The 19,394-nt window shown below is 45.7% G+C and overlaps 1 protein-coding gene across 5 annotated transcripts in view; it reads left to right on the top strand.

Annotated features, from left to right (window-relative positions):
• SMAD5 (SMAD family member 5) overlaps positions 1-19,394 on the top strand; it is a 114,446-nt gene that overhangs the window by 34,687 nt on the left and 60,365 nt on the right. Inside the window, exon 2 of one of the 5 annotated variants that reach the window (XM_055554411.1) lies at positions 11,462-11,591. The exons of 1 other annotated variant lie outside the window; for it this stretch is intronic. The gene's annotated coding sequence lies outside the window, so the exon portion shown is untranslated. Of the gene's footprint in view, positions 1-11,461; positions 11,592-16,987; positions 17,354-18,212; positions 18,374-19,394 lie in introns of those variants that run through there. 3 more of the 5 variants (XM_055554412.1, XM_055554407.1, XM_055554410.1) reach the window with 3 other exon arrangements.

The raw sequence follows: 19,394 nt of genomic DNA on the forward strand, positions 1-19,394 counted from the left end.
TACCCTGATGTTTCTAATTGTTCACTTCATAAAACCTGAAATTTTCTTCTAAAAAGAGAAACCAAGGCCCCAACATTAATGTAAATGAATCCCAAAGGGTGCCTGTTAGCTTTGGGCCCAGAACAATGAGCTAATTTGAAGTGGTAATAAGAAAAAGCAGCTGACACTTATAAACCTATGCAGCAATGGGCAGTTCAGTTCCTGGGCAGTGGGTGACAGCCAGCCTTTCTAGCCAACCAAGGTGTCAATGGGTTCTGAAAATGATTGCCTGAGGAATACCAGGCTGCCAGCAGGAACAAGGCTTATCTGTAGATCCTGTCACTTGGCTGGGAGCTACCTGTGATGGCTGAGTGCCTAGGGATTCAAGTTCTGAGAATACCCTGTGCATTAAGGAAATATGTGAGATCTAAAGACAGTCAACTGGAGTGTCATATGAGAAGCCCCAAAGTCAAGGGACTTGCTTCATGGATTTCTTTGGGTGCATCTTCAGGCTTCAGCCTTCCAGCCATCAAATAAGCACATTAATACCTGTCCCCCCAGACTCCCAGCACTGCTTTGTTTGGACATTGAATGAGATGATATATTTGGAACTTGGAACACTCTATAAAGTGAGAGATGTGATGTGCGAACAGAAGAGCTTGGCAGGGTGAACTGAAGTATTAGACTGCCTATTTCACTCAGGTTAGGCTCAAAAACTAATTCATAACACATAAGACAAATGAGAGAATTGAGGTGTATGTATATAATATAAATACAATATAAAACATATTAAATGTATTTGGAATGGTACTGAATTAAATAGCTATGGGTTTAAAGCAGAGACACTACTTTTCCAACAAAGGTCCGTCTAGTCAAGGCTATGGTTTTTCCTGTGGTCATGTATGGATGTGAGAGTTGGACTGTGAAGAAGGCTGAGCGCCAAAGAATTAATGCTTTTGAACTGTGGTGTTGGAGAAGACTCTTGAGAGTCCCTTGGACTGCAAGGAGATCCAGCCAGTCCATTCTGAAGGAGATCAGCCCTGGGATTTCTTTGGAAGGAATGATGCTAAAGCTGAAACTCCAGTACTTTGGCCACCTCATGCGAAGAGTTGACTCATTGGAAAAGACTCTGATGCTGGGAGGGACTGGGGGCAGGAGGAGAAGGGGACGACAGAGGATGAGATGACTGGATGGCATCACTGACTCGATGGACGTGAGTCTGAGTGAACTCCGGGAGTTGGTGATGGACAGGGAGGCCTGGCGTGCTGGGATTCATGGGGTCGCAAAGAGTTGGACACGACTGAGCGACTGATCTGATCTGATCTGATTGTTTTCAGGGCTACTTTGTCTTGTAGTGACTGATCTGAGCTCATGGCCAGAGATCCAGTTTGGGCTTGTACTTTGCTTCTTTTTCTAATCATTTCTGGTCATGTGGATCCAATGTCCATTCTTCCTGCAGCAGTCCTGCATTATACAAAGAGGGGTGGTAGGCTGAGTAGACAAAGCTGTGGAGGATTCTAAAGACACAGTAGTTCACAGTGCACGAGAGATCTAACCAGTCAAGCTGCCATTTCTTTCCAGAACCTGACAATCACACGGCATTGCAGATTCAGTACACACTTGTCCACCTGCAGGGCCAAGCGGGGATGTAACGTCATCTTCAGTGAGCCTTGGACTGTTTTTCTAGATAACTGATGGAGTCCATGACACAGGAAATTGGGAAGTGTGTGTGTGTGTGTGTGTGTGTGTGTGTGTGTGTGTTTCCTGCACAGGGAACGCAGAACATCCAACAGGAAAAAATGGTAAGCTCCTTGGATAAAAGAGAGGATACAGGGGGTCTCCCCAGCTGTCACTCTGTCCACCTCCATCCTGCCTGTGTCTCTCTCAGGGTCTCCTTGGACCTTCTCATTAGTCATGTGCAGTCTCAAGTGGGACTTTCTGGCAGGTGCTGAGTGATGTCTCCCACACTGTGCTGAGCATAAGTACCATGGTAAGTCCAGGAACAGGGTCCATGTGGCTGCGTCTGAGCACATCCCTCAGTAAAGCACAACTGAGTACTTCACACACTGCCAGTAGGAGTGAAAACTGGCACAGCCTTCTGAGAACACAATTTGGCAGTCTTTCAAAACTAAAGATGCACCTACCATTTAACCCAGCTTTTACTTAGAGAAATCTGTCTTCTTGAGAAACAAGTACACACATGCATAGAGGAAGAGGCATAAACCTGTTGACTGCTGCAGATCAGTGAGAGTAAGGAATCAGAAACAGCCCACGTGCCCATCCGAATGCACAAAGATGGGAGCGCGCTCACTATGATATGTTTGGAATCATAGAAAAGGGAGATCATGCAAAATCCATTTATAGAAGCTGTTTAAGATATTGAGGTGATTTAGTATGCAGACAAGAGTGGCACAGAAAGCTTCCAATTACATATTGAGTAGAAAAGGTAGACTGCAAAATATTAAATGTAGTGAAGTCCCTTTCATTAGCATATGCATAGAGACAAGGTCTTGATGAATAGATGTGGAAGCATTAATGACTCTTACCTTGATGGGAGAAGGGGGTGAAGAATACAGGCGATCTATGCTTTCTTATTTATTTCTATAGTGCTTGACTTCTTCAAGATGAAGAAATATTAATTTTGAATGTTAAAAAACCCAGTCAATATGATTAAGAAAATGCACATCAACAAACCTGAGGGTAAATAAATCTAAGGGGCTGAGGCTGCCTGTTCACCCTTGGGGTATTTAGAAAGGTTGGAGTTGCAGTGTCAAGGATCCAGAGAGGTGGTTCGATTCAGGCACTTCTGTGGGAGCTTTGGTAGGAAGGGATCATGTTTTGCTGGACTTGGATGGAGCACAGGCAGCTCAAGGAGAGTGTTGCCATTGCCTTCTCCAGGGGATCTTCCCAACCCAGGGATTGAATCTGAGTCTCCCACATGGCAGGCAGATTCTTTACTGTTTGAGACACCAGGGAAGCCCCTTCCCATTGAGGGCACCAAACGCCAATCAGTTTCAGAGCAGAGGAGCAGTTGGCCTAGTGAGGATGCAGGGACAGCCCTTACCATTCTCCTCCCGCAAAGCTGGCATGCAGGAAGGCTACGTCAGAGCTGGCTCCCCGTCAGAAGCAGTTCTGGGTCTGAGCCAGCTGGGAAGGAAGGGTTTCCTTAGGACCAACCCATCTCAAAGGCGGGGGACTCAGTACATCCCCTCTTTCCCTCTTCCTTTCCTCCCAGAGGTCCCAGAAAAAACTTTTTTGATCCCTTTCATGACTCTCTAACTCTTAAAAATGTGGTTCCGGGTGAGCTGGACTAGAAAACTCTGATGGTCCACTGGGGAGCATCAGTTCTGGGAAATGACCTTCAGTCAGCATCCTGAGTGTACAGTAATCACCATCTTGAGTATATAATGCTCTGAAAGATGAAACTGGCTCTATGGGAACTTAGAATGAAGGACTCCCTCTAGTCTGGGGGTTGAGAAAGGCTCTCTTAAGGAAGTGGGGCTGAGCTCTTGGAGGTGAGTAGGAATGGATAAGGGTGGGAGGCTTGGGAGGGAACACTGTGGGAGACACTCCAGGCAGAGCAGATGGTGTTGTGAGCCAGGGGGACAGCAGGGACGGTGGAGAGAGGTGGACCAAGGGGAGAAGGGGGGCGGGGAGAGAGAAAAGAAATGATTTGTATGGAGATACACGTGACTATCAGCGTCACTAGCCCCTCCACACACACCCCACCTCTGAACATCTTATCTGGAAACAGATGGAGGGCGAACTGGTCAACCCCAAAGGATTTCTCACAGGGTTGGATCCCTCTTTTTACTAATTATTTAATCCTTTACTGAGAGAGAAACTAAGAGTTGAATTGACTCAGGTGCCTGCTAATTAAGAAACAATGAGAAATTAAGATAAGAGGATCTGAACTGAATATGGTAAAAATACACACTTGACAGTCTAGGTTTTATCTTTGTCCTTTGTACTGGACAGGAATCCGAAATGCCAGACGGTCTGGTTCAAGGCCATGCACTCCTTGTCCGGACTCCTGGGCCTTCTTCCTTCCTCAGGAAACACAGGCCATTGCCTGTGGACTCAGACGCCCAGAACTTTTCCCTCTTGAACCCAAAGAGCTCCCCACTGCAAGCCTCGGGGATTTCACTCTGCCAACCTTCCTCTCACCCTCACAGACCCAGGCTCCTTTCTCTGGGTGACTGTGCACAGCCCCTTCCTGATACCATGGCACCCGACCTCCAGCCACCTCTGAGCCACAGAGAGTCCTCATACGCACCTCCTGAGCCCCAAACCTCCCCTCCCCTCACATGCTGCTCCTTCCTGGCCTACACTTCACTCTACCATTTTATTTCCTTTGTCCCAGGCCGAACTCACAGGCCCCTCTGACTAGATCCCTTCAGGCTACCAGTAATGGGAGGGGAACAACAGTAATGAAAGGGGAATAGGAAGGACTCTCTCTAGATCCCTGGATCTTCATAGCCACCCACACCCTGTCCCTCTCTCTCCACCTCTTCCTCAATAGCCAGCCTCCCATTAGATACAGAGTGCCACCTTGGCACACAAGGGTGCTGGGGATATCCGAAGATCTTCTTAGAACTGGAACCTTGGAGCTGTCTGGCCTGAGGAGTGGCAGAGGTGGGAGGCCTGGCCAGCGGGTGGAGAGTACCTCTCTGTGAGTTCTGCCTCACAGGAGCAGGTATTCCCGAGTGAACACCTTCTATTTCCCACAGGACTTCATGTGGAGCTAGTTGCCTTCATTCACAGATTCGGTGGGCCACCATGGGCCTGTTCTCCTTGTGGAGAGATGATCTGGGACTGTCAGACTGGGTTTCTGGAAAATGAACTAAAATACAAAGAATCTTGTTTATAAAGATAAGAGGTTCTTAGCATCTTGGTGATCACAAACACTTAGAATGGGGGTAAAGGGCCCAGAAAGATATCTGTGTGCAAAAGTGCCCCAAACTCTGCACACAGCATGGGCTCCATCCTGCAGAGGGCCAGGGAGAGTGAGGCTGGCCACCTGAGTCCCTGCCCCCAGGCCAGAGAGGGCGAGGGCAACCGAGCTTCTCCTGGGTCCAGTCTCCAGGTCCTGGCTGCAGAGAGAGAATAAATGAACAAGCACCTTTCTATTTTCTTTAGGGATAGCACCATCACACAGGGGCCCTTCCTCTCTCCTGTCATTTCAGCTGCAGCAGAAATTGTCCTCCAGGTCCAGAGGTGAGCAGAGTGCTATTTCCAATGCTTTCAGTAGGGAAAAGTCTACAGAATTTGCCTTCCAGTCTTGAACCAATCTGTTGAATCCTGACCAGCCAGCTGAACCTAGGGCCTTCCTAGGTCTTTTGAGAGGACAAACCCTCCTAAACACACACACACACAGGTACATGCGTGCGCTTGCGCATGCGCGCGCACACACACACACACACACACACACACACACACACACACACGGGTCAAGAGACCAGTCTCTATGGTAGAAATTTATCTGGGCTCCAAACTTTGCTGGAATTTTGACCAGGGCAAAATAAATGAGATTTCTACAATTCAAATAAATAAGCTAACAAACAAAAATCAATATCTCATAAAGGAATGAGAGCAAAGTCTGAAGGAAACCTGGCTTAGTCTGAGACTTCTCTATCCTTTAAAAAAATTTTTTAAATGTATTGATTTACAATGTTGTGTTAACTTCTGTTCAGCAAAGTGACTCATATATATATATATATATATTCTTTTTCATATTCTTTTCCATTATGGTTTATCAAAGGATATTGAATATAGTTCCCTGTGTTGTGCAGTTTATACATCCTGTATATAATAGTTTGCATCTGCTAATCCCAAGCTCCCAGTTCTTCACTCCCTCACCCCTTTCCCCCTTGACAACGTGAATCTGTTCTTTATATCTGTGGTTCTGCTTCTGTTTCATAGATGTGTTGATTTGTGTTGTATTTTCAATTCCATATATAATTGATATCATAGGTATTTGTCTGTCTCTTTCTAATTTACTTCTCTTGCTGTGATAATCTCTTAGGTCCATCCATGTTGTAGCATACCCATTTAAATTTGTAATGAACTCACCTTGCCCCAATCCACAGGACAAGAAATGAAATTGTTTTCCCTGTTTATTTGGGGTGTTCCTCCTAGATTTTTGCTCAAGGTAATAAGAGAAAAATTGCCTTTTGTTTATTTTGCATTAGGATTCAACCAACCAACATTTACTATGGGTCTTCAATGCACCACTATACATAAAACACCACAGCAAAGAATCGGACAGGTGCACCCCTACTTCTTCCCTGCACCACAGAAATAAGTCTGGGTGCAGTAAGTCTTCCCACAGCCTCCCCTGGATGTCTTGTCATCTAGGGGTCATGCAGGAGTCCCCGCACTCCAGGAGGACATGACATGAAGTGCCTCCTATAAGGGTGAAAGCCGCACATGGGGCTGGGTCTTCCAGCGGCCTGTTTGCCCCAGACAGACTTTCCCAGCTCTTCAGTGTTCCATCTCACTCCCATCAGCGGGTGTGCAGGTGGGTGAGACACAATCCATACAGTTACAGGGCCACCACAGCAAAGTGGCACAAAGCCCCAGGAGTGCCAGCTGCGGTGGGTCTGGGCTGGCCCTGCATAGAAGCCACAGGCGAGAGAGAAGTCACGGTCCTGAAACGTTGGTGGAGAGCTTGTCCTCTGAGCAGCGCCCCCTTCCTCCTTCCCCTTGGTAGCCCCGTCTCTTCTCTGAGGCCCCCAGCCTTCCACTTCCCTGGGAAGGCAACCTCCTGGGGCCCCAGTCGAGTGGTGCCTGTGAGGATAACACCGAACGCCAGCCACGGCCAGAAGCCCTGGCTTGTCTTGCTCGTCTCTCCAGGTGCAGCCCCACTGGTTTCTCTGTCCAGCGTTGTTCTCCTTTAGTTGCTCATTGCTGCCGCCTGTCCCCGGGATCCTCACACACACTGTTCCCTCCTCTGCCTGAGGGTTTCCCCTGCCTCCCTATCCTCACCGGCCTTCACCCTCACTAAATTGCCTGTTGTTCATCCTTCAGATCTCAGCTCAAGCATCTCTTTGTCAGAGCAGCCTTCCCTGCCCCCTGGTTCTGGCTGCTCAGTGGTCCTTGTTCCTTTTTATACAGCATGGTTATTTGATCAATACCTATCTTCCCTACTAGGTCATACATACATCATCTGTGTGGGCAGGGACTGGCCTGTTTTTGCTCACTGTGTCTGACATCTATCACAAAGCCTGTGATTGCGTACAGAGTAGGCAATCAGTAAAAGCCTGATGAACTCTTGGATGGATAAATGGATCAATAAATGCCTTGTATGGGGGAAGCTGTCCATACCAAGCAGATCCCCTGGCATTCACTTTGTGTGCTGGGCTGGCAGCAGTGGAGTCTAAGGAGCCCAGGGTGTCTGCCAGGCCCACAGCAAAATTGTCAGGAAAGTGGCCCAAGCTAATCCATTTCTAGAGAGGTCGCTGTGACTTGTGCCCTGTGGTTTGAATGGAAGCAACCTTACAGCTCTGGCCATGGTTGCTCAGGTGAGGTCTGACGCCCCTGCCAAACTGCAAATGAGCTGGATGCGGAGAAGCCAATACTTTTCTGAGGAGGACTGGCATGAAATTCTACCCCAGATAATTTATTCTGGGTGATGGCAGATATGGTAGTTTCTCTTAAGAAGTCTAACTACCAGGAATTCTGGAAAAGGGAGAAAAGAAAAGGAGGGTCGGTCACTCTAGGGCTGGCTCGGTCCGCAGGCACGCCCTGAGCTATTGTTCTAGGAGACTGCTGGACAACCCAGCCTCGGTAGCTCGGAGACCACAGTGACTTTATGGCTAAGGAAACCACATCCTTGCCACACCACATGCCACATAGCCTTGGAGTATGCCTCTTTTTATCACTGGTGACTCATGTCCATCTCTTCCTTTCAGTTTTAAGGAGTAGGAACAGATCTAGTGACCATGAGGATGAGGAATAGTTTTCTCTGTATGTGTTCATCCTCGAAGTGTGGTGAGTAGAGAAAGAAAAATCTCTGCTTCCTTGTTAAGCTTGTCAGGCATCTCTAGAGGCAGAAGTTAAGAACCACCGGCACAAAAACTTGTGTCTAGTGTCTTTTTCTCATGCTCAGAAAGCTGTGGCACATTAGCCTGCTGCTCGAGTTGTTCGTGGCATCCTAGTAGCTCCAAAACTGCTGGGGTCCTTAAGGTGACAGAGCATAGACCATGAGGACATGGCCTGTTTGTGACTCAATGCTAATCACCAGCACCCCAGGTGCTGAACCTCTCAGGAGTCAATGCAGATACGGGTGCCTGGAGGTCTGGGTGCCTCTTGTTACTCCAATTTGTTTGTGGTTATGTCAGTGCTGCAAAACCAAAAAAAACAAGCAAAGTGAGAGTGTATCCATGTCCATGAGATTGCTCATAGACCTCAACAATGAATCCCAGCTGTGTAATGATGTGATATGTAGAGGGAGAGAAAGAAAAAAAAATTGCAGTTTAAAAGTTTAGTTCAGGCAATGCTGATCAGAATAAAAGGGTGTTTTGGGTCCACCTTATATAAGTGGATTGGAGAGGGAGCCATGTAAGCCTGTCTACCTACCTTGATTGCAGTCCATGTGAGCAGGGGCCCTGTCTGGTTTTGCACTCTAAGTCATTCCCAACATCTGGCCCAAGGCCTGGCACATAACAAGCCCGTCACAAATGTTTGTTGAGTGAATAAATGAATGAGAAAGGTGGTTTCAGTCATAAAGTCAGAGATCAAAATAGACAACTGACTGAATGAAGAAATATGGAGGGAAGGTCAAGGAGAGAGGCGAATGTTCTTTTCCACTATCTTTATCTCCGAATATCCTTATTTTTCATGAAAAATATAGAGGAACATTTGGGACCATTCCCTTACCATTATAGTGCCTGTATATAATATTAATAGAAACTCATCCAGTAATCATAAGAAAATAAGATAAATATTTTAACCCATATGATAAATAGACTTCTTTCCCGTGGTTCTGGAAACCAGAAGCATTCCCAGATGGCTTTTGCTCAGACCCCAGAGACATCACAGCCAGGACCACATGGGAGCTCAGACATCATTTTTGGCAGAATGATGTGGCAGGGGGATCCCACTACCCCATCCATGATACATTCAATGCAGGCAAATTGGTTGACTTCTTACCTCATTTTTTAAATTGTTTGAACTCTGATTTCAGCACACAGTACGATAGCATTCTTACCAAAACAGGTTTGTGGAAGCAACACAGATGAGATCAACCCACTTGGACTGCTTAGCGCAGCTCCTCTCTGCAATGGAAACATTACACGCCATGATTCGGGTGGCCAGAGTTGACTTAGAGGAGCTTAACTGATTTGATTCATCAGTTCAAATCACCTTTAATGTGGCACATTAGTAATGCCACCATATTGTAAATGATACATCCACAGAGGCATTAGTCACTATACAAACAGAATTAATAGGTTTCCCTACACTTCAAGATAAACATGTTGGAACAGTAACTCCATTCACTTCGGACCTTTTGAGCTTGTTCAGGGCCCTTACCTGACTGTTAGAATAAACACAGAGTTTTATGGCCTACTTGCTCTGGGTGACTTCACCACCACCAAGTGACACACATCCAGTTTAGAAATTACAACTGTGTCTGTCCACACATTTATTTATTCATTTCTGTGTTTGTTAATTCATTCATCATTCATTCATTCTTTTATTTAGTCACTGAGATTATTTTCCAGCTCAGTTCAGAAAGTATTGTGATTCCTTGACTATTATCATAAGATTCACAAAAAGCATTTTGTCGGGGTGAGTCAAGAGAGCAGGCAGTGCGCATAATATTTAGAGCAGGAGTTTGGGTGTTGGACGCACCTGGATTTGAATTCTAGTTTCATTATGAACAATCTGTATGAACTCAGACATTGACCTCACTTCTCTGAGACTCTGTTTCTTTATTGTAAAGTGGCTGTGAAATCCCTCACCTCCCACCTCCTCTACATTGCCTATCTCTTCCTTCCTATGCAACTCTCACTGGGCCAAGAATAACATAAAGATCTGTGAGGGCCAAACAGACCTCCTGAAGTAGGCATTTAACTTGGCCTAGGGAGGAAAGACAGGTCCTGTGGGAAGGACCATTCCCTACAGAGGTTACTGTGAAAGCAGAGTTAAGTTGATGGGAATGTTATGGCGGGTTGGGAGTAGTGGGTCAGCTGACATCAGCTTAGTGATGGGAAAGGTGGTGGTACAGGGGCGTGGAGGGAGGAGTTAGAAGGGCCAGGGTTGTGGAAAGCAGAGAGTGCAAGATATTCAAGAGATTACAAAACTCAAGGAGTAAGAAATGGGGCCTAGGTACAAAATATTTCAACCAAATTCTATTATACTTTTCAGTGATCCACAAAGCATTTTGCAAACATCAGCGCTTAAAACACACCCTCCAAGGTGGAGTCAGAAACATCTCTGGGAGTTGCAACCCCAAGCGGGCTGTAGCAATATGTCTATTCACAATGACTAATTCCTTAATGGCTTGTGCCTTAGTTTCTTCATTTAGAAAAAGGAATTTGATAATATTAGTAACAGGAATTACATTGTCAGTTTTCTATGACATTTAGTAAAATATAGAAAGCACATTGTCCTGTACTTAGTATAAAGTCTGTGTTTGATCAATATTAGCTATTCTTATTGGGCTCCCCTGGTGGTTCGGTGGTAAAGAATTAGCCTGCCAATGCAGGAGATGCAGGTTTGATCCCTGGGTCAGGAAGATCCCCTGGAGAAGGAAATGGCAACCCACTTGAGTATTCTTCCCTGGAAAATCCTATGGACAGAGGAGCCTGGCGGGCTATAGTCCCTGGGGTTGCAAAAGAGTCAGATATGACTTAGTGACTAAACAGCAACAATGTTATTATTATTATTGCATGAAGTGATGTCTGGAAAGATGTTCCATCAACTTATTGACCATGGTTATTTCTACATGTGTGATTTCAAGTAACTTTTACTCTTTTATTCCTTTTCTGTATAATTTGAAATTTTCTAGTAAACATGCAATATTTTTAAAAACTATAAAGCTCTTTTTAAAAAAGATTCATATGAAATATTTCAGGATATGTAGTCTAGAGGGATGCAACTCTGCCTGTAACAACTTTTCAAATGATCAAACTGCATAGTTTAACCCTTAGCACTAAAAACTCCATTTCAGAAAAGGGTCTTTGTTTTTCATTTTCACACATGAATGGTCTATAACATGCGTGAGCTTTCTTTTTTTTTAAATTTTATTTTTTAACTTTACAATATTGTATTGGTTTTGCCATATATCAAAATGAATCTGCCACAGGCATACATGTGTTCCCCATCCTGAACCCTCCTCCCTCCTCCCTCCCCATACCATCCCTCTGGGTCGTCCCGCAAGAGATCCTCAAAGGTATGAAAAATCTCTTCCATTGTAAATGCTTGGGCTTATAGCTTTGAAATGACAGATTTTATTTTCTGGCTTCTGATTTTCCAGCAAATGTTCAAGGAAATTTAAGACAGAAGACCAACAAACATTCCCCCTGGAGACTGAGCTTCACCAGGACAGAAAATACCACTCCACCTTTGTATTCTGAGTTCTTGGCCCAGTGCCGGAGGCACAGTAGGTACTACAGCAAGATTTAAGCTGAATGAATAAGTGAATGAATGAATCCTAAATCCAAGGGCTGAGTTTTTGCTTGGGAAGTGGGGGAGTGACACCTGTTACATATTAAAATTTGATTAGGAAATTAAAAAAAAATTAAGTGCAAGCAAAGTGATTTTACTAGGATCAAAATAAGCTGAACTTGAAGCAGAAAATCCAGTGACTGTTTATTGAGGGTTTAGGGCACTCCAGGCCTGATGTAAGTGTTGAGGATTCAGTTGTGAAGAGGAGCTTAATTCCAGTGGAGAACATAAACTTTGATCAAGTCATGACATGTGAGAAGAGAGACCCATGAGGGAAAGAGTTGGATGCTCTGGAAGTGTATGTACACTGGGATGGAGGGGCAGGTGGAGTGGAGTGGCAGAGAAAGTTTTTGTAAGGAAGGGACCTTTAAGCTGAGATTCAGGTTGGAGAGAAGGAGTGAGACAGATGAGGAGTGGTGGGCAGGGCATTTCATAAGTTACCAAGGTGGAAGGTGAGCACAAGCAGAAGACGGCACAGCCGTAAAGCTCCAAGTTGGAAAGCAGCTTGTGGCATGTGAAGAACAGAAAGAAGGTTCTGTGTGGGCAAGGTTCGTGTGAGAGTGTTGGTAATGGCAGGGACCTTATCATTTGGGGAGGGGCCATGGTAGAGGGTCTGGAGTTTATCCTAAAAGCAATGGGATGGCCTTGAAGAGCTTTACTTTGAGAGTTACCATAACCTCAGCATTTACATTTTCAGCGTGTAGTATCTGTTGGGTGATCAAGGGACTGGAGCAAGGCTGAATAGAAGCAGCCAATAGTCCAGGTGAGTAATAATAGTGACCTGGACTGGGATTAAACCTGACTATCAGTGGCTGGAAGATGTGGAGAGAAGTGGATAGATGTAAAGTATGGTTTGAAGGTAGAACTGATGAGTCTTGATGCCAGATTGTGGAAGGATGACTTGATTTAATCCGACTACTCCATCCAAACAGGGGGCTTCCTTGGTAGCTCAGTGCTAAAGAATCCACCTGCCAATGCAGGAAGACATGAGTTTTATCCCCGGGTCGGAAGATCCCCTGGAAAGGGAAATGGTAACCCACTCCAGTATTCTTGCCAGGGAAATCCCATGGACAGAGGAACCTGGTGCGCTGCAGTCCATGAGGTTGCAAAAGACTCAGACAAGACTCACTGACTAAACAATAGAAACAACACCATGTGCCAGGCACTGTCCTAAGAGCCTAACAAGTATCTGTTCATTTAATCCAAATAATAATAACTCTGTAAGTTGATATTACTGTTATCTGCATCTTACAGATGCTGAGACTGAGGTACAGACTGGCTAAGAAACTTGTGCAAGGTCACACTCATAGTAAGCAAGACAGTCTGTGTTCAAACCAGGAACATAGGGCTAGCTTCAGGGTTGTCACCACTATGATTTTGTCCAGTTAAAGAGCATTTGGAAGAAGGAGAAGTTTGTGTCTCCTTCCCCTCTCCCCAGTACCATAACACTTCCAGATTTTCACCTGCTGCTCTGGATTTGTGGCCGAGTGCACATGTGGTTTGGCTCATCTGAGACTATGTGTCTGAGGATGAAAACTGAGACTGTAGAACCGGGGAGGTCAGTTGAGTTAACTCAGAGGGCGTTTGCCGTCAAGAGGAACAGATGCTGTTTAAGTCAGGAAGAAATGAGTGTTCACTCCAAGCCTCACTTTAGAAAGCCTCTTTGTTTTATGACTCTGGGTGCAGGCAACCCTTTTAATTTCGTGTTTTGGATTCCAGCCATAGGAGGCCTTCTTTAATGTAGCAGATGGCTGGAGACAGGCAAGCCTGGTTTCTCCTCTCTGCATGAAGCAGCCTTCCCTGGAGAGGAATCTCCCAATTATGTTGCTCTGAAAAAAGAGAAGAAGAAAAGATAACTTAAAATGGACACATTAAATTTATACCACACATAAAATAACCACTGCTTTAGGCATCTGCAAACATTTGGAGATCAGGAAACCTTTTGAGAATCTGATGAAAGCTACAGACCTTGGCAGCAGCAGATTTGTATAGAATTGTCTACACAAAAACGTGCATCTTCATTCCACGGGGCTCATGGAGTCTCTGATATCCACTCCTGAAGCTTCAAAGTCTCTGGAAGCAAGATTCCTGTACTTCCAGCAGAGGCAGCTATTACTCTTTTACTTTCCTTTTCCTTTTTTCAGTACATTTTGTATTGATTCTCAATTTTGTGTTGTGATAGTAAAGGGTCTGTGGAATATTAAGGGCTCATTTCACACAAGAACACTCAAATTTTACTGGAAAAAAAAATCCTTTCAAATATTGGGTAAAGTCACTTTAGTGTATTCTCTGGTTGGCACAGAACCTTGGCTTGCTCTGTTAAACACTAATGTGAAGTTTCTTTTGAAAATTGTAACATGATGTTTTTCTCTCTGTGGGATCTTGGGGTATGTCTTTGCACAACATTTCTTTAGAACTTCACTCTTTTCAGCACTTTTCTCAGTTTAGCTCTGCCTTCTGCATTGCTTCCAATATTAAGGATGGAGGAGAGCTAATTTGTCCATTGAAGAGCATACAATTTTCAGAACTTGGAAAGACAGGTTTATTGTTTCCCAGACACTGTCGAGAGGGGTCACACAAACTTATTCCAGTTCTTCTTGTTCCATATATGCTCTCACATTTCCTAAAAATTACCTCCTTATAAAATTCAGGGTGTGAGTATGTCAGTGACCAAATATTTAAGCTGGTTCTTTACATCAAATGAATAATTAGCACAGTTATTGGAAAAGTTCAAAGAAAGGGCTCATTTTCTCCCTAAGCATCAACAGAGCTAGAAGGAAACTGGGGCTTAAATCAGGGTTGTGAACTTCAGCGTGATTGATATTTGGGGCTAGATAATTCTCGCTTGCTTGCTTGCTTTCCTTCTGGCTGCTCTGTCTTTGTTGCTGTGTGTGTTTCTTTCTCTAACTGCGGTGGGCTGAGGCTACTCTTGGCTGCAGTGCTCGGGCTTCTCACTGTGCTGGCTTCTCTCATTGGTGCACAAGCTTCAGCAGCTGTGGTACGTGGGTCAGTAGTTGGGGCCCGTGGGCTCCAGCACGCTGGCTCTGTTGTTGTGTCCCACGGGCTTAGCTGCTCTGTGGCATGTGGGATCTTAGTTTTGGGGCCAGGGATTGAACCCGTGCCCCCTGCATTGGCAGGTGGATTTTAACCACTGGACCATCAGGGAAGTCCTGGGCCGGATAAGTCTTGGTAGAAGAAAACTGTCCTGCGTATCATAAGAGTGTTTAGATCCCTGGCCACTACAGAGTAGATGTCACCAGCACCACCCTCCTAGATGCGATGACCAAGATTCTTTTCAAATATTGTCAAATGTTCCCTTGGGGCCTTCGGCACCCCTTCTTGAGAAGCACTGGTGTGAGTTTTCCAGTATTAAGCTTCTCTACAAGTAACACAAAATTGAATTTTGAAGCTGCTTCAGTTTGACCTTTCTGGTCAGGTGAACGCTAAACTGAAAAGGCAGTTTGTCTCTTTTGATGCCCCACCAACTATTCTATCTGTTCAGGTTGTCCTGTTCTACATTTGCTTTTAGTCCCTGTCCCCAAAACAGGGACTTCCTTATTCCTTTCCTATGGCTCTGACAGGCCTGTTCATTTGCCATCTGATAGTCTTTTTGACTATATAGATCTTTAATGATCTGATTTTTTTATACCCTTTGAATGCTGAGTGCTGTCTTGTCCTTTGGGAGGAGTTTCTCTTCCTGTATTCTATGTTAATATCTCTTTCTATTTAAGACCTAAGCTGAGCCTACACAGCAATTTGGAGAAGTTTGAGTCTCTGGTTGATTTGATCAGTATTTGGACACACAGATCAGGAAGCAAAACTGTTGGCTTTGAGATTAACCTGAGATTGTGAAAGGAATCCTGTAATCACAAATTGTTCTTTACATATGTGCAGTGACTACAAGACAGCAAAGAGTTGGTTTTGGCAAGGATTTTACTGCCTGTTTGAAGGGAGGAGTGGCTGAAGTGTACAAAATATTTAAACCACATTTTTATGTCTTATAATGTTCAACAAACCTCTCTGCAAACATTAGTTCTGGGGAAATTTAAAAAAAAGATCCTCCAAGGCAGGGTTATGGGCACTTTTGGGAGTTGTAAAGCCATGCAGGCTCCAGAAATATGTGCTTTCCAAGGGCTGGAAACTTCTGAATTAACAGCAAATAATCAGTGAGTGTGACAAAGAGTTAAAGTACACAGACTTTACTTTCACAAACTTTATGATGTAGTAAAGAGTTTTAAGACATAGACCTGAGATTACAAACTGATGGCCAGCAGGCTGAATCAGGACCACGGATTTGTTTTACTTGGCTTGTACAGGGTTGGCCTCCTGAATGTCTAAGAAAGAAAAAAGAAAGAATGAAAAAAAAGTTGCTACATACATAAAAATGAGATTTTGTATTGAAGTCCAGATTTCCAGCTGTTTTTGAAAAATCAGATCTCCCAAAACTGGGTCCTTATTTCCACATTTCCCCATGGTGACAGTTGGCTAGAGTGAAATTGCAGCTGCCCCCTTTGAACAGAGGAGGCTCTCTCTGGTTCGGCACCCAGGCCCACTACATTCCCTCACCAGGCCTCTGTCCACATTTGAGGTGACTATCCTTAATGCAGAGACTTGGACAACACTCACCATGCCTCTTCCCTGTGGAAAAAGCCTGGAGCAAAACAGCTGCTTCCCATTTAAATTCAGGTGAGAATGACCCTGGCTCAGGGCACCACTGCTGGTCAGATTTGGGATGTATTTGAAGGTAGTGTTAGTAAGATTTCATGATGGTTTGGTTTAGAGAATGAGAGAGAGGATTTGAAAATGACTCCAATTTTGATTTTCATTTAGGTTAATTTATTTTTAAAAGCAAACCTATACCAGACTATTGGAAAGTCAGCATTGAACTTTTAAAATAAAAACAAAATTATTTAAAAGTTTTTCTTCACTAGTACTCTCCAAATTGCATGCCCTAGATGGTGAAGTGAAGTGAAGTCGCCCAGTCGTGCCCGACTCTTTGCGACCCCATGGATAGTAGCCTGCACCAAGCTCCTCCATCCATGGGATTTTCAAGGCAAGAGTACTGGAGTGGGGTTGCCATTTCCTTCTCCAGGAATCTTCCCAACCCAGGGATCGAAGCCAGGTCTCTCAGATTGTAGACAGACGCTTTACCGTCTGAGCCACCAGGGAAGTCTATGTACTGACATAGATTCTCAGATTTATATTACAAATCATTAACAGTAGCAAAGTTATATCCGACGATATTTTTATTTACACTTTATACAGGACTGGGAAAATCGCCAACTGTCCATGTCGAAAACAATTGTTTTATTTTATTATAATGTGGGTTGATTTGGCTAGTGGAGACTACTAGTGGCTATCGTGGCGGTGGGAACTAGCCGACTGCCAGTCCTGGGCCCGGCCATGGGCGCGAGATGACTCTGGCAGATCGGAAGCTGGAGTTTGCGGGCGCCAAGCCAAGCGCGGAGGCTTCCTCCAGCCGCGGGAGCCAGTCGGCCCTTCCCTCGGTCTGTCCCGCAGCGGTCACTCGGCCACTTGCGCGCATGCGCCGACCCCGCGGCGTCCTCCCCGGCTCCTTCCCTCCTTCATCCGGGTCCTGGACGAGCGGGCGCCGTGCGCGTGTCCCGCTGCCGAGCTGCTAATAAAGTTGCGCTGAGGAGAAGCGCAGCGACGGCGCCGGGAGAGCGCGCGCCGCCGGCCCGTGAGTGAATGTGGGGCCTCGGGACGGGCGGGCCAGTGAGTGGGACCGTGGGCTGCAGGCTTTGCCCGGACGCGGTTCTGCCCTAGCGGCCGGACTCGGGCCGAGGCGGGGGCGGGCGGAGCGGAAATCACCCGGGCCTGCGGGGCGGGAGGTAGGCCGGGACCCGGCCTGCCGGGGTCCAGGCGGGCGGCGATGGTGCGGCCCGTCCGGCTGCGGAGGCCTTGTCTGCCCCGGGGGCGTCCCGAGGCGGGGCCGACGCTGGCCCTCGTCCGGGCTCCGCCGTTACCACCCGGACTGTGGCGGGAGGCGTTCAGGACGCCCTCGCGGGGATCCCCGGCCCCACTTCTGTCCGGGGGAGCGGTTTGCCCTCCCTTATGCGAGCGCCACCCTCAACACACACCCCTGGTGGGACTGCCGAGCTCGGCCGAGCAGCTTGGTCGGCTGCATTGCAAAACCGTCCAGTGGCTTGATGAATCCGTGCCGCCGCCGTCGTTTTGTGTTTCAAAGATAAGGATCCACTCTTACCGGTGGGAATTACACCCCGGGCAGTTGTGACCTGCTGCTGCACTCAGCTGGTAGTTAGACCCGGTTTCTGCCACTTGCCATGCCAGTTTCCATCATTGCAAAGATTTCTTCTATTTTGTGTAAACTTTTGCAGCAAGGATAACGACAAGCAGTATCTGTTTGCCTTCATCATATTCAACCCCTGCTGGGGTCTTTCACTCTAGTGTCAGGGCTCAGATTCATATTCGGTCTGCCCCCTCCCCATGCTCTCCCTCTTTTCCTCTCTTCCCCTTTCAGCTGCTATTATTACGTGGAGTTTGGAGCCTAAGCTTTGAAAACTCCCATGTGGCGCCTGTCTTAAGTCGGAGCATGCTCAGTAGCCAAAACAGATTTTGGTTGCAAAAAAGAACTGGGGCGAGGATAGTCGGGTATTTGGACGTTCGCCCACTTCCTAACAAAATGTTCCAATTCTGGTTTGGATGGCATTGGAGAGTGGAGCTGTAGGCCAGCCCAGAGGTGAGGAATGCCTGAACACCCTGGGCCAGATCTCTATCTTGATTGTAGAGACATTGTTTCCTGACCAGCTGGAGGTCTAGAGAGAGACAGGGGGAAAAGCATTCCTGGCTGCCCGTGCATTTATATGGGTGTGGTGCTAAGTGTATCTTGTTTACCTTATCTTTCTGTGGAAAAAGTTTTGAAGTTTGGTCGGGTTTGTCACATCATGCCCGTTGCCTAGTACCCCCCCAAAGTGTTCTTATTTAGCAAAAAGACTGGATAGGTGGGAGGTTGTGGCTTGGCCTCACAGAAATTGAGAGGAAGGGATACTGAAGTTGCTGTTTTCAAATTCTTTCGAAAATTCTGTTTCTAAACTTGGGTAGTTAAATTTCCTTAAATTAGAGCTCCCATATTGCCCGCAGTGAATTAGTTTTTTAACTTTAATTTGAAAGCTAAATGGTTGAAAACCTTAGTCCCAATAAATTAGTAACTTGCCAAGCAGTTTAAAATTGTTCCTAGGTGCCAGTGTTGTGGAAGACAAAAGCTAGAGACAATGTGAACATTATGGATCTGAATACTTTTATGAGTGTGTTCCAAATAAGAAGTTTTTTTTTTTTTTTTTTTTTAAATAGTTTTAAGGGCTTCCCAGGTGGCTCAGATGGTAAAGAATCTGCCTACAATGTGGGAGACCTGGGTTCGATCCCTGGGTCAGGAAGATCTCCTGGAGAAGGGAATGGCTACACACTCCAGTATTCTTGCCTGGAGAATTCCATTGACAGAGGAGCCTGGTGGGCTATACAGTCCATAGTTTGCAAAGAGTTGGACATGACTGTATGTTCAGCTAACACATGTACACATATAGATCTAAACCAATTATTTTATATTCTTCCTCTTATTGGTACTTTGGTAACTTTTACCCCCCCTCTAAGATAAATCCAAGATTACAGAAATACAAAACAGTTAAGAAACAAGTTTAAAGTGTAACTTTCATGAGAGTTGTGTTGATTATGTTTAGATTTTTTAAATTTAACTTTTGCATGAT

The sequence above is a fragment of the Bubalus kerabau genome, chromosome 1, assembly GCF_029407905.1.
Source record: "Bubalus kerabau isolate K-KA32 ecotype Philippines breed swamp buffalo chromosome 1, PCC_UOA_SB_1v2, whole genome shotgun sequence".
Taxonomy (NCBI): domain Eukaryota; kingdom Metazoa; phylum Chordata; class Mammalia; order Artiodactyla; family Bovidae; genus Bubalus; species Bubalus kerabau.